General features: G+C 59.3%; 1 protein-coding gene across 3 annotated transcripts in view; it reads left to right on the top strand.

Moving 5' to 3' along the window:
* NFIX (nuclear factor I X) overlaps nt 1-14,263 on the top strand; it is a 99,460-nt gene that overhangs the window by 1,490 nt on the left and 83,707 nt on the right. Inside the window, exon 1 of one of the 3 annotated variants that reach the window (XM_049098260.1) lies at nt 13,624-13,779. The exons of 1 other annotated variant lie outside the window; for it this stretch is intronic. The gene's annotated coding sequence lies outside the window, so the exon portion shown is untranslated. Of the gene's footprint in view, nt 1-13,623; nt 13,780-14,263 lie in introns of those variants that run through there. One more of the 3 variants, XM_049098258.1, reaches the window with a different exon arrangement.

The following is a 14,263-nucleotide window of genomic DNA, read 5'->3' as shown; positions in this document are numbered from 1 at the left end:
GGTGTGTGGCGAGGGGCAAGACAGTTTGCCGGGGTTGAGTGTCAGCCGTGGCCACGACACACGCCTATATCCACAGACTCGAGTGTGTATGTATGTGTCGATCTCAGGGTCTGCATGTGGCTCCTTTGGGTTGGCGGTGGGCAGGCCTGCATGGTATGGACTCGTGTGTGGCCCGGGGAGCGGGGTTTCCTGTACGAAACCGGGTATAAGTGTTTGTGAGGGCACACAGGCACATGTACGTATCACAGTGTGCACGCAGGTGTAAGCAGGCACTCTAGCCACTATGGCAGCATGACGGACCCCCCACCCCCAATCTGTGCCTCTGGCTGACCAATCACTCTATCTTGGGCCGCATGACAACCTTGCCCACCTAGCGGGGTCTGAGCTGTGCTTGCCTTTGGGGCTACGCTTGGCTGGACTGTGTGCTGGTATTCGGGGCCCTAGTGGGATCAAGACCCCGTGCCTGTGTAGCGCCTTGCCCACCAGCCACCGGCCCAGTACTTGGGCCTGCCCCCTGAGACCTGGATAAGACTTGGGCCCCTGGAAAAGAAAATGCCAGTTGATGGATCCATTGGTGATAAGACTAGGAAGGGGCTGGGGTAGCACCTAGGGCCATGGCCAGGGCTTGACTCTGTGACACCCCAGAAGGGAGCTAGGGCTCGGCTCTGTGTCACAGGCCTGAGTGTACCCAGGGTGGGTGGGGTGGGGGGAGAGCGGTCATGGTTTCTCTGGGTTGTACCCCTCAGCTCGGTGCAGGCGGCTGCTGTCAGCTGGTCAGCAGGGTCTGGTCTGCCCCTCCCGACAATCACATCTCTTGGATCTGGAGTCTCTGTTTTTACAAATCTTTCTGCTTCCATAATTTGCCCTGCCAGTCTCTGTCTTTTTCTCTGTCTCTGTCTCTATATCTGGCTTGCTCTGCCCCCCGCCCCCCCGCCTCTGCTCTTCTATATCTTTGACTGTCTCTGTCTCTCCCTGTCTCTGTCTCTGACTTTGGTTCTGTCCCCATCTCTGCTTCCCCCCCTCTCCACGAGTCTCGGACTCTCTCTGTCTCTCTGGCCTCTCTCTCTCTTTCTCCCCCTTTTCTTTTTTTTCAAACCAGAATTGGCTTCGATTTTAAAGTCAATAAATGATTGAGCAGGAACGAGCTTGGAGCAGCGGGGCCCTGGCGGGGAAAGGCACTGTGGGCGAGGGGGAAGGGCGGGGGGTGGGGGGGGAAATCTCCTTCTGGAAAAAGCATCGAAATCCAGGGCGGCTGGGCGGGGCGCTTGCTGGCGCTGCTTGAGCCCACTGCAGCCGTAGGCCTGAGTCCTGAGTCCTCGGCAGACAGGAGGGGGTGGATGGATGAGACCCCTTCCCCAACAGACAGACACACACCAGAATGTGGACAGACATATACATCACTGCCGCTCCCAAGACAGGAACATAAGTGACCTGCTCATTCTGATCATCCAGACACATGGCCATTGAGGAACCTACAGACCCAGGAAATGGTGGACCTGTGTTCGCTCCCACCCACAATGCACACACATAAACACACACATACGCACGCGCACACACACACGCACACCCCATGAGATGGGACACGTATATCGATGTAGGCTCCTGAAGACACAGCGACAGTGCCTCCGAGATACACTCCGAGACAGGCTGACTCAAGTGTGTGTTCACCCCTGTGTGTACTCACACAGACTCAAGGACAGATGGATGGACAGACACACGGCTTTATGGAAGACATAATGCTGTTGGCTCACCTGGGTGTGTATGTAGACATGCATGCTTGCCGACATTTCCTGCCACACAGCCACATGAGCAGCAGAATGTTCACGCGCCCTTGTTTCTGTGCAGCCACACACACAATCCTTCCAGGAAAGGGGATACGGACTGGGGCCTACCTGATGTCCCCACCTCAGCTATCTCCTTGGGTCTCCGTGGCCCCCCTTCTATCCCCATGATGCTATTGCTCCCTGTCCTGGCGCAGTGTAGGGTCCTCTTTTTACAGTGCATTTTCTCCCTGGCTCTGGCCCTGGCTGCTTCATGCCCACTTCTGGGATAGAAGGTGTGTGCAGGCATGAGTTGGGGTGGGGCAGGCCATGCTTGGGACTAGGTTGGGCTCCATTAGATGTTTTGAGGCTGGACCAGGCCACGCTTGGGGCCAAGGGCTCTGCTGGGCTGATTTGGAGGGCAGGATGCTCCCTTCTTGCTGGGTGCTAGAGCCAGGGGTCCTTGCTGAGCCAGGAATGTCTTGTGTGGCCTCAGGGGTCCCAGATGGAGGCTGTGGGTGCAGAGGTCAAGAATTGGGCTTCGTCATAAGAGTGCAGGGTCTGAACTCTGGCTCTGCATCTTTTAATCCTGTGACTTGAACCACAGATTTTCCTGGTTCGTAAAATGGGTAATAATAGCACCTATCTCTCTGGCTCTGATTAGGCTTTAGCACAGTGCTTGGCATATAGCATGTGTTCAGGAAACGGAATGAGTTGTTGTCATTTTGGTCATCATCATTAAGTCACCCCTAGGCCTTCCCAACTGAGGGAAGAGTACTTTCAGGGAGGGAAGGCAGGGTGGAACCCCTCCCAACCATAGAAGTCCGAGTGGACTGCCTGGAGGAGGAAGCAAGAAAAGAATTTGGGAGGAAGGAAGGCAGCTCATGGCCCAGCTCCTTTCCCTGGGGTGGAGTCCTATCAGCCAAGCAGGGGACAGCAGGGGTTCAAGGCAGGAAGAGATGATGGTGGGGGATGGCGGAGGGGCGGGAGAGGAGAGACAAACCCTGCACTGCCCGGTGGGGACCAGATTACCGTTTTAGGGGGCCACTGGCTGCCCCGACCCTTTCCCTAGTCTTGACCCTGACTTCAACCAGGCCCACCTTGGGGCTGGGCTCTGAGGCCCTATTCTAGAGTGTGCAGAAGTATGTGTGTACATGAATGTCCAAACGTGAGTGGGGCAAAGAGCCTGGAGTTGGGGGTGGGTTGTGATGAGGGCTTTGGGGACGTCTGCGTGGCTCCAGAGCTGTTTCTGCATTTGCATGCAGGTGGTGTCACCTGGGTCCACCATGGGGCTAGGATGCACATGGGGGATCCTATGTGGGCACCTGGCAGGGTCAGGCAGTCACTGTGGGTGTGTGCAGGGGGTGGGCACACAGCTGTGGCTGCCAGTGAAACTCCCCTGGTAGTGAGTGTCTGATTGCTGGCTTCCATGTTCAACCTGCTGGGAGCCTGGCCTTTTGTGTCTGCCTGGTCCTTGTTCTCTCTGCTCTTGAAGCGCAAATTTGGGGTCTATCGCTTCCCCCCCACCCCCGCCCCCTGGCTGCACCAAGAGAGTCAAAGGAGGCACAGACACCTGTGTTTTCCTCCAACAAAGTGCTGAGGATGGGGCTCCTGCCCCCCCACCTTGCCGCCCTCCAGCCGGGCGGGGGGGGGGGGAGGCGAAGAGGGCTGTGTATTCATTTTCCTGTCCCCAAAGCCCCAGATGTGGAGGCAGAGGAGCCAGGAGGATGGCTGTGAGTGACTAACGGGGTTCTTCCCAATCCGCATGTGTTCACTGGTGTGTTGGGCCGTAGAGCCACCATTTTGCTGCAGATGACTGTGTAGCCACAAACGTGTCTGGGTCCCTTTGCAAGTGTTCCTGTGTCTCCAAGGGTCTGTCATTGGGTGCTGCCTGCCTGTGTCTCCAAGGGTCGTTAGGAGCTCTGTCTCTGCGTATCCGGGAACAGTGGGGTTGGGGGCGGGGTGCGTCACTGTGTTTATTGGGTGCCTGGTGTGGTCTCTGTGTCGTGGTGCCCCCGTGGCATGTCGGCGTGCAACCAAATGTATCCTCTGGATATCTGACTGTTGCGGCAAAGGTTGTTATCGGTGTGGTTTACCACGCGTGTCGACCTATGTCAGCAAACGTGTCAATGCCTGTGTCTCCGGGGATCACCTCCCCCGTAGCATTTTTCATGCTGGGCTTGTCCCTGTGACCACCAGGGTGTATCTCACCGCAAGGGCCCCTCTCCTTGGCCCCCTTTGGCTTTCTGGCAGCGTGTGCAATGCCCGCTATGGCGGCCAGGCTAGCGGCTGGGAGCAGGCCGGCCTCTCCATGGCTTCCCATGAGGTCGGGCAGCCGTGGTGGCCCTGCTCCGGGCCCCGCCCGTGCCCCTGGACCGGCATGGACAGAAGCCCGTTGTGTGGCGAGGTGCGGGTGTGTGTTTGGGCCGCCCACAGGCCTCCCTCTGTCTGCCGGGTGCGCATTGATCTTGGCTTCTGCCTGTGTCCGTCCTGGCCTGGCCAGCTGGGGTGTCCGGCTGTCTCTGTGGGCCTGAGCCCTCCGCCCCCGCTGCCCCCACTGTCAGGCCTGCCCTGGGTCCCACACCTCCTATGCCACCCGCTGCCCCTTTGAGGCTCTGAGAGCTCAGATTTGGAAACTGAGGGCCCCCCCCTTCTTTCTCTCTCTCTCTCTTTCCTCCCTCTCTCCTCCCCTCCTCCCGCTCCCTCTCTCCCTCTCTCTCTCCTCCTGCCAAACGCGTCTTGGCTCCGTCTGAATATCTCTCCTCCTCGATTTTTGGCTCCAGCTCTGGGCGCGTTCACTAAAAGAAGGGCTAGCTCCCCCCTCCCTGCCCCCCCTCCTCGCTGCCGCCCCCCCTCCTGAGGAGCCCCTCTGAGAGCGGGAGTGGCCGTGCGTAGGGGCCTGGGCCCCCCAAGTGGGCTGGCCAAGGGGGCACAGGCCTGATGGGTGAGGGGGCTGGATGGACAGGGCCTGGCAGCCTGAGGGGGGCGGCAGCCAGGGTGACCGTGCTGCCTGGCTGGCCGGGCGGGCAGGTGGGGAGGGGTCGGGGGCATGGAGCTGGGGTGTCTGGCTTCTGGTGGGGCTGGCAGGCCTCTGTGAGGCGCAGCTGTGCCCAGAACTCTGAGCTGCGTTTGCCACCACTACCGATGTGGCTGCGCCAGCCGGGGAGGGGGAGGCGGGTGGCGGGCACTGCGGCGATCTGTAGCCAATCGGAAGCCAGGGTTGCACTGGGGAGCTTTCCCCCTACTGGGGCCGCACCCTGAGGGGAGCTGGGGGTGGTGGCCAGCAGTGGGCAGGGGGCAGTGCCACCACCACTGCTGAGGACCCTGCCCCCTTGGCTGAAAGCTCAGCGCCAGCCTTCCTGGCACAGATTGGGCAAGGGCGGGGGTCTGTCCCCACCTCAATCTGTGGGAGCCGAGCCGGAGGAAGGGGCAGCTCAGAGGTGCACCCCATCCCCGTGGCCTGAGGAGGAGGCTTTCAATCCGGGGCAGTCAGGGGTGGGGGCAAATCATCCAGGAGATTCCATCCTAAATATTGGCTTCAGTAGAATCATCTTGGGGGTTTATTCTGGGTCCATCTCACACAAAGTCGTACACTGTCATCGGCACATGCGGGCACAAAGAATCATGCTGTCACACACAGACACGGCACACCCGGGCACAGCACACCTTCCTAAATCAGGAGCACACAGACACAGGCGTCCCCACACAAAGAGACTTGCCTTGGCACACAGACACCTAGAGACGCCCACCGCACCCGAACACATCGGTGTGGGCTACGCATGCAGGGACGTGCACACGGGAGCAGCCCCGCAGGCACACATGGTCACACAATAACATGCCACGAGACACACAGCACAGCACAGGCACATGCATTGCTGTTGCCAAACACACAGGAGTATGGAGTGTCGCACGGACCCACAGACACTCAGTGAGAAGCACATGGCACATGCACGAATTAACACTGTCAGACACCCAGAAACATACACATGAGCACTGATCCGCACCCACCCACCATCAGACACATAGGAGCACATGCACACAGTCACCCGCTCTCAGACACACAGTGATACACGCACACTTGGCAGTGTCTGGGAACATATTTGGTCATCACACTTGGAGGGGAGTTTGCTACTGGCACCTAGTAAGGGGAAGCCAGGGATGCTGCCCAACACCCTACAGAGCCCAAGATGCCCCCACCGCAAACAGTGATCCAGCCCTCAATGTCAACAGTGCTGAAATGGAGAAACTCAGCCCTAGTCTTGTCAGACACACACAGTAACACACACACACACACACACACACACGAGCACAACTGACCCCCATCACATGCACGTGCACATGCACGTGCACACACACACACACACATGCACACATGGACAAGACGCTGCTGCCAGTGCAGCACACACTCGGTCTTGCTCATCAGGACCCAGGTGTTGTCTCCAATGCAACCCCCACCCCCATACATAAGCCCAGGCACAGACGGTGTGGCATTAAAGTCCCAAGTTGTCCCAGTACATGTGGATGAATGTCACACCCACACAGGCATTCACACCTGGGTTACACCTGGCCCTGTTTGGAAATGGTGTCTGAGAGATGAGACCTGGCCTCCTCGAGCCTCCCCTCTGCCTGCCTGCCCTCTGGCTGCCTTTGAACAGCCGATTCAACCACCCTGACCTCTTCTGAAGGAATTTGGGACTCTGAGCCCCTGTGCTGGTTTGTCACAGCCTGGGGGAGAAGGCTGGGAAGCCACAGGCCTACCCTGGCCCGGGACACTCCAGCCCTCTGGCCCAGCCGCCCCACTCTAACTGTCCCACTTCTGGAAGCCATCAAGACAGTTGGGGACTGAGGCAAGGCTAATTTCTGAAACTCTTGTCCTTCGTGGGGCTGTCTCATTAATCCTCTGGCTATGGACTATTCATTTTGGACACTGGAAAAAGAGCGAAGAGAGACGGCTGGCAAAACTACACGGGGAGAGAGCATCTCATAGGATTATAATGAAGTGTCCTAAAAACCATAGTGATGGCTAAAATGTGGTATGTGCTTGCTGTGTTGCACCCTGTGCTGCCTTCCCAGTTTGTCCCCGGAATCCTACCATGTGAGGCAGGTGTGGCAGGCGTTAGCTGAACCCATGTATGCGCTACTGCACGTGTCTGACATTATAATTGGGCGGAGTCTCTTTAGTTCTGCACTGTTGGCATTTGGGACGTTTGGACATTACTAGGAGTGTGGGGGCTCCAAGCCAGCTTCCCGGGTTTGAATCCTGGCTCTGCTAGTCACTGGCTGTGTGACCTTGGACAAGTCACTCAACCTCTCTGGGGCTGTAGTTTCCTCTCACAGGGTCATGGTAAAGGACCAAAGGAGTTGGCTTGTAGAAAGTGCTTTAAAATAGTGCTTGACGTGAAGTAAGTGCTTGATTTTATAGATGAGAAACTGAGAGAAGAGATATGCAGTGCCAGGGCCAAGGGCTAAGAGGTGATAGAGCCTGAGCCTCTTCTCTGATTGCCACCCCTCTACATCCTACTGATGGGACAGAGTTGCAGCTTATTCTCTGGCCCTTACCAAATTTCAGAGTGGGCCTGTACATCCCCACACCCCCATGTGGAGCTTGCCCCAGCTGTCAGCCCTTGAACCCTCCTTACTACCCTGACCTTCAGATCTTCTTCCCTTCAGGGCTCAGCGTGAGAGTGGTGGTCGGCTCACCCACTCTGCACCACCGCTGGCCAGGCTTGCTTCACTACCTCCACAGGGGGTGATGCCTTCACCCACACCTTGCTAGGCACCCAGCTGGAGCCCGAGTGCTGGGGATGCCGCCGGGGGCCTGTGCATTCCTTCAACAAATATTTACTAAGCACCTCTCAGGTGCCAGGCCCCATTCTAGGCCCTGGGGGCTCAGCAGAGAGCAAAATCGGCAGAGGTGCCAGGCCCGGTGGGAGGGCAGACAGTGAACCTGATAAACAAGGGAGTGTCCAGTACTTGAGACAGTGATAGGTGCTGTGAGGAAAAGAACGAGTAGGGCCCATGAAGTGCTGGGCAGCTGCCGTTTTAGCAGAGGTTGTCTGAGAGGCCTCGCGGCGTGGTGCTGACCTGCCACTCCATGTAGCTCTGCCACAGCTTACGTACAGCCTCATAGGCCCTTTTGTCTCTAAGAGGGGGCAAGGGTATGTGCCTTAGCATGGTTGGGGGAGGTCAAGGGTATGTGCCTTAGCATGGAGGGGGGAGGTCAAGGGTATGTGCCTTAGCATGGTTGCCCCACCCGTCGGCCCCAAATGCATGGCCTGTTGCTGCCGCAGCCTGAGATCATCCATTATCCATATGTTTGGGGTACACTGAATGCTGCCCATCCAAGACCAGGAGAAAGGTGGCTGGGGTTTCTCCTGTAGAGAAACTGGGCCTCGATGGGCACCCGGTGTTCTCAACCCTGCTGCTCTGAGCTGGGGGTGGGGCAGGGGCAGCTGGTGGCCCGGAGTGGCACTTCCACCTGGGCCCCTCGATTTAGCTCCCCCGGGGCGGGCCCAGTTTATTTTTACCCCAGCCCGTCACCTTGGCAGTGCCAGGCTGCGCCATCTTTGTAGGGTCTTGGGGACCTGCCCACAGCTTGAGGGGACCTGGCTTTGTCTGCTCTACCTCTGAAATCCGCTGGGCCCCCATCTTCCTCACCCCCCGCAAAGTTCTAGATGTGAGGGCTCTGGGCCTGGGCTGGTGGGGTCAGCGCCGCCGGCTGGCAACCACTGTGCCCAGCCTGGTGGCATTTGGTTTGGCGCCCTGCCTGCCCGCCACCCCCACCCCATGCCCGGGCAGAGCCCAGCGGCTGCTGCTGCCAGTCTCCATTTCAAAGCTTGGGGTGGGGGTGGGGGAGCGCTGGGCGCCTCCCGGCCCCCTGCCTGTCCCGTGCCACCTGGGGCTTGTCCCCCCATGCCTGCTCCCTGGAAGGCCCTGGACTGCTTTTCTCGATGCCCCTTCGCAGCCCAGAGCTCAGCGAGGATGCCCGCCTGGCTTCCATCTTCCCTGCTCGCTTCCTCCCTTGCCTGCTTGCCTGTAATGGCTCACCATTTTTGGCATCTCCTCCTCCTCCCCCTCCCATAGGCACCAATCTCACTTCCAAACCCGCCATTGCTGGCTCTCGGGCCTTCTCTGCTGCCTGGGGCTGGGACCCTAGAAATGAGAGTTTGGGAGGGCTGGGAATGTGGGCACCAGGGGTTTTGTGTGTGAGTGTGTGTGTGTGTGTGTGTGTGTCTGGAGGGGGACACATGCTCAGGGCCAGCTTGTACAACCGGCCTCAAGGCTGGCAGAGCTGGGCTGCAGAAAGGGGGCAGCACAGAAAATGTAGACCTTTCCGTGTCTAACCAGACCCAGGGACCCAGAGTCAGCCCCTGGGCTACCAGGAGACTAAGGTGGGCATTCCTGCCAAAGTCTAGGGACTGGACTGGCAAAAGCAAGGTTTTATCTGTGGGGTGCCCAGATCCTTCCTCCTCCCAGATCCCCCTCAGGGCTTCAGGATTCCTGCTCCTCCTCTTTGGAGTTTTGGGGAGGAGAACTCAGCCCCATGTTGGGCACTCGTGCCCCCAGAGGGGCAAGGGACTTTGGAGGAACCGGTTTCCTCCCCCCCCCCAAAGCCTGCTGCCCGGGCCTCTCTGCCTCTCTCGGCACTAAACAAAGTTTGCTAAGTAACTTCAAATGTTATTTGAGGACGGCCTGGCCTCAGCCCAAGGCGGCCCTGTGGAAACTTGTTTTTCGCTGCCGAGGCTGCAAGTATCAAAGACACACTTTCGGGGGGGGGGTGTGCTTCGATGCCTCTCCCCCCTCTGTGGCAGGGGCTGGCCCTGAATGGACACACAGATGCACAGAGGCCCGCACCAACAGAGGGACACATACATCCTGCTGCGGCTTGCACACCAGACACTCGACAGCTGTGGACCTTACCCTCGTGCCCATACCATACATGCAAAACATACACTTCCTGACACACGAAATGGGGGGCGGGGTTCACGGGGTGCTGCCCCTAGCCCACTGGGTCTGGGATTTTTCCAGCTAGTGAGGTTTCTGGAAACCTGAAGTCCTGTATCCTCAGGTCTCCTGGGCATGAGGTGGTGTGCAAACAAGTCCCTTCCCCTCAGCCCTTCCCCTCAGTCCCTTCCTCTCAGCCTCAGTTTCCCCAACTGAAGAGGGAAGAGATGGGCTGGGGTGATAGAAGGGGAATCCACACTGATTAGGAGGGTGCCTGGGTTTTCTCCTCCCTCCGGCAGGGTTGATATGAGGAGCGAGTCCCTAAAATCGGGGACTGAGCACAGAGCCTGGAGTACAAGCAGTGCTCTTAAGTGGCAGCCAGTCCTGCCCCCCACAAACCTGATATGCATCCACCCTGACTGCAGGCCCCAACCTCAAGGAGCTGCAGGTTCTCCAGGTCCCAGGCAAGTCTCTGGTCTTCTCACCTTTTCCATTTATTCTCCTGGCTTTTCTTGAGCTTCCCCAAATCCTTACTTCTGTCTCTACCAGCCCTGCCCAGGCCTGGAGCTCAGGGAGAGTGTGGGAAACAGGCTTGGGGTGTGTATCCCTTACTGAAGCCAGCCAGACCTGGAGTCCTCCATATCCTGAGATCTCCGGTGACCCTCCCGGGGTCCTCTGAATCCGAGCAAGAAGCTGGGCGGTGGGGTGTGGGGGGGACGTGAGCACCTTAGTTGGCAACAGTGAGTGAAGGAGAGGCTCTATCATAGAGTTCCTCCGATCCATCACCTACCCAGATTTGCCAGCAAGTAGAGTCCCACTGGACACAATAGAAAGGTCAAGGCCTGGGGGGGGGACCCTGGACTGACTCCCCATTGTCCCTGAGATCCTCCTCCTCTGTTAGCCAGAGCCTCACCGAGGTAGGTTTTCGGGAGTCCCCCAGTCCCAGCCCCACACACACTGCCTCATCTCCACTCACAGTCAGTACCCGCAACACCCCGCCACCCGCAGTCTGTCGCGCAGTGACAGCCTGTCACAGGCACTGCCGCACACCGGCACAATCTGTCGTCCACGCACAGTCTCACACACAACCTGTCACACACACGCACACACACACAGCGGCACAGTCGCACGCACAGCCAGCCTCACGCGATCACACCAAGCGTCACAGCTTGTCACAGCCATAGACTCCTCACAATAAAAATAACAGCTACCAACTCCAGAGCAATTATGCCTGGGCAGCAGGAGGAGTGTGTGTGTGTGTGTGTGTGTGTGTGTGCGCGCGCGTGCACGCGTGCAGATGACCTCCTGTAACCCTCCCCACATGAGGCAGGTATGAGTAACCTGTTTTACAGATGAGGAAACAGAGGCCACAAGGTCAAGTGCCAAGGTCATGGGGTTGGAGGTGCGGGGGGGGGGGGGGGGGAGGGGGGGGGAGGAATTACTCAGTCCGGGCCCCAGGGGCAAGCAAGGCTTAAACAGGTCACCCTGTCTTTCAACCCACTCCTATGTAGCTGAGACTCCCCCTCCCAACCCTCCCTGTGGGAGTTCCCTTCCCATTCCCCAGATGGGCAGAACTGAGGTTCTAAGCAGTCCAGCCAAGAAACAGGGGAAGGGGCCTCAAACTGTCTGCCCTCTGAGGAAATATGAGCCAGGCTCTCCACCCCAAATGCTATTTGGCTCCTTGTGGGCCTGTGGTGGCAGGATGTCGTGGGTAAGAGCCTTTGGCTGGGGCCAGGGTCTCAGTCCCTGGGGGTGGGGATGGGGGTGAAGGAGTAGGGGACTGAGGAATTGGCAGCTGTAGGCCCCAGTGAAGTCCCTCCCCGAAAGCCAGGGCCCAGAGACTAGGGCTGCCCAGCACCCCTACTCCCCAAGGCTCTCCGCATTCCAGGGCGATTCCTCCACCTCTTCTGCTGCCCGCCTTCTCTCACTTTCCCCTTCTTTGTTCCACCCCTGCCGCTCCCCGGGGCTTCCCCCATTAGAGCTGCCCTGGCCAAAACCAACACGCCTCCAATGACTTCCCGCCGAGGCTGGCTGGGCAGCTGGCCCTGCCCCCTGGCCTGCTCAGGGGTTAGATCCAGGTTCTGCTGGTCTCGATGGTGGCCCGGCACACATGGCCGCTCCTAAGGGGCTTGCAAGCACATACATATGCCCCGGTGCAGCATCCCGGTGCACCCGGGTGCACCCGTCTGGACCCGCATGCCCATGTCCAACAACCCAGCAGGACACTCAGGCGGGCTTTCATGTGCACACATAAGCACACCCCCTCGCAGAGGCTTAGACAGGGGTCTCAAGCACACTCTTGCCTAGCACCCCCATGGGGATCCCAGGCACCGCCAGTTTATATGCACACACAGGCCTGACACCCTAGTGAGACTGCCAGGAGCACACATGCCCATAAATACGCCCTTGCCCGACATCAGATGGGGTCCCCCTAACACACATACACACACCACACACCACACCACACCACACCACATGCACTATCCTGCTTGTGCCCAGACCTGGCTCTGAGCACAGGCACTGCGCTGTGCCCCCATGGGTGTGCTGGGCTCAGGTGGGTCCACAAGCCTACAGGAGGTGCTGATGCCCACACACGTGGCTCCAGGCCCACGTAGGTAAGCACCTCCCCAGCCTGCACACGCGTGTGTTTCACGTGAGCTGCACACCTGCCAGGCCGCCCAGGGCACCTGGCTCCAAAGAAGCATTCAGGTTGTTGGGGGAGGAGACCGGTAAGCGGAGGCCTAATTCCCACCGCCAGCCGGATTTCTCTTATAACACCCGCCTCCCCAAATGTCCCTGGGGTGAAGGTGAGAGCCCCAGAACTGTTATTCGGTGGCTTTCCTGCATGTGACATATTTATATTGGAAATTTGTGCCTTTATATGTATTTTATATAGACCCTCCTCCCAATTCCTAATCCACGTTTGGACTTGGATTTTACCATCCCCCTCTCGGCTTGGTCCCAAACCTGCAAACCCATTTCGCCAAGCAGGGACATGGGACCAGGCGGCGGCAGCAGCCTTCCCCCTTCCCGCTGTGGACGCCCCACGTTCTTAAAGGCCGGGCCACACCAACGAATCCTGCAGCACTCCCCGAAACACAATCGCGGGGGTGGGTGCTGGCGGCCAGACGTTGCTTTTTGGTGTGTGTTTGCTGTTGCTGCTTAAATTAATCCTGAGTGACGGCCCACAATTCCTCTCCACAAAGAGGCCATTTAATGCCCCCTCCTCGGGCGAAACTTCCATTTGCCCCCATGAGCCCAGCTTGGCAGCTCAGACCCTGCGCTGCCCTCCAGGCCTTCCCCTCAGGTGCGCCTGGGGCGGAGGCTGATTCCCCTTGCGCACCAGGGACCTCAGGAGCGAGTGGGTGGATTTTGGAGGGGTGGGAGGTATCTTAAAATAGAAGCGCTTTGCCGAGCAGAGGTGGGGCGGGGGTTGTCTCAGGACTCCCTAGATGGTCCCACTGCCCAACTATAACGCTTTGATGCCCCAACCAGGCCGCCTCCCACCCCCCAGGTACGCGGGTGCATCACGTCGTGTGCCTTTGCGAACCTCGGCAGAAATGAGCCACCGGTATCATGTACTAGCCCCAGCATATGCCCCTTGCCAGGTGCCCACCGCCTACAAGCGCCTTTCATTGTTGCCTCCAAGGTGTTCTTTTCGTGCGTGGCATTCCCGGACCCGCCGCAATCAGCTCACGCCCGGGGTGGGCGGGCGCGGGGGTGGGGGTGGAGGTCGTGGGGAGGACCCTCCCGCGGCTCGGGCAGGGGGAGGGCTGTGTTCTTTCCACGCGGCAGGACACAGGTGCTGACGGCCTCGCTCCCCTGCACCGCACATCCCCAGGTGGAAGCGACAACATACCCCTCGACGGTGCGGGTGACCCTGGCCCCGGGGCACCGCGGGCCGTTGGCCCTGAGCGGGCCGTGCGCAAAGTCAGACGTGCGCGTGCGTGGAGGCAAAAAGGCGGGAAGCCGCAGTGCGCCCAGCGCCTGTGCCCACGACGGTTGGGTCGCTTGGGCGGAACCGCACAAGGCAGTTGAGCGAGGACTGAGGAAGGACCACCGCCCCCACGGGCAGGTGAGAGGAAACCCGAACAGGCGTGAAGGAGCGAGGCTAAGAACAAGGCCGCTGCCGCCCCCAGGCCCGGTCCCTGCGGGGGTCCTTGCCCTCCCTCCGCCCCGCGCCGAGCCGGCGGGGCTCCCTTCCGCCCCAGCGCGGCCTAACCGCCCCGGCGACCACCCAAAAGTGACCCCGCGTGGCGTCGAGGGCCAGCCCGGGTCGCGTTCTGGGGCCCTCAACCTTTGCGGCAGCAAGGCCACCGCCAGAAGGGGCTCAAATGGCGGCATTTTGGCCTGTAAGCCGCTTGGGTCCCTAGGCGCCCCGGGTGGGGCTGCGGGCCGCCTTTGCCTGTTTCCCCGCGTGCGTGCGGGTCCGGATCCCCGACCGGGAATAATGCGCGCGAGGGCTTTGGAATGAGTGCGATGTTGGTAATTCCTGATATTCTTTGGTCGCGCGGAGGACTTTTGGGGTTAAATGCCCCAGAATCTGAGGGCAGCCTCGG

Source organism: Canis lupus, chromosome 20 (genome assembly GCF_003254725.2).
Source record: "Canis lupus dingo isolate Sandy chromosome 20, ASM325472v2, whole genome shotgun sequence".
Lineage (NCBI taxonomy): Eukaryota > Metazoa > Chordata > Mammalia > Carnivora > Canidae > Canis > Canis lupus.
Note: the sequence above shows the minus strand (reverse complement) of the source record. Positions and strands in the feature narration are given on the sequence as shown.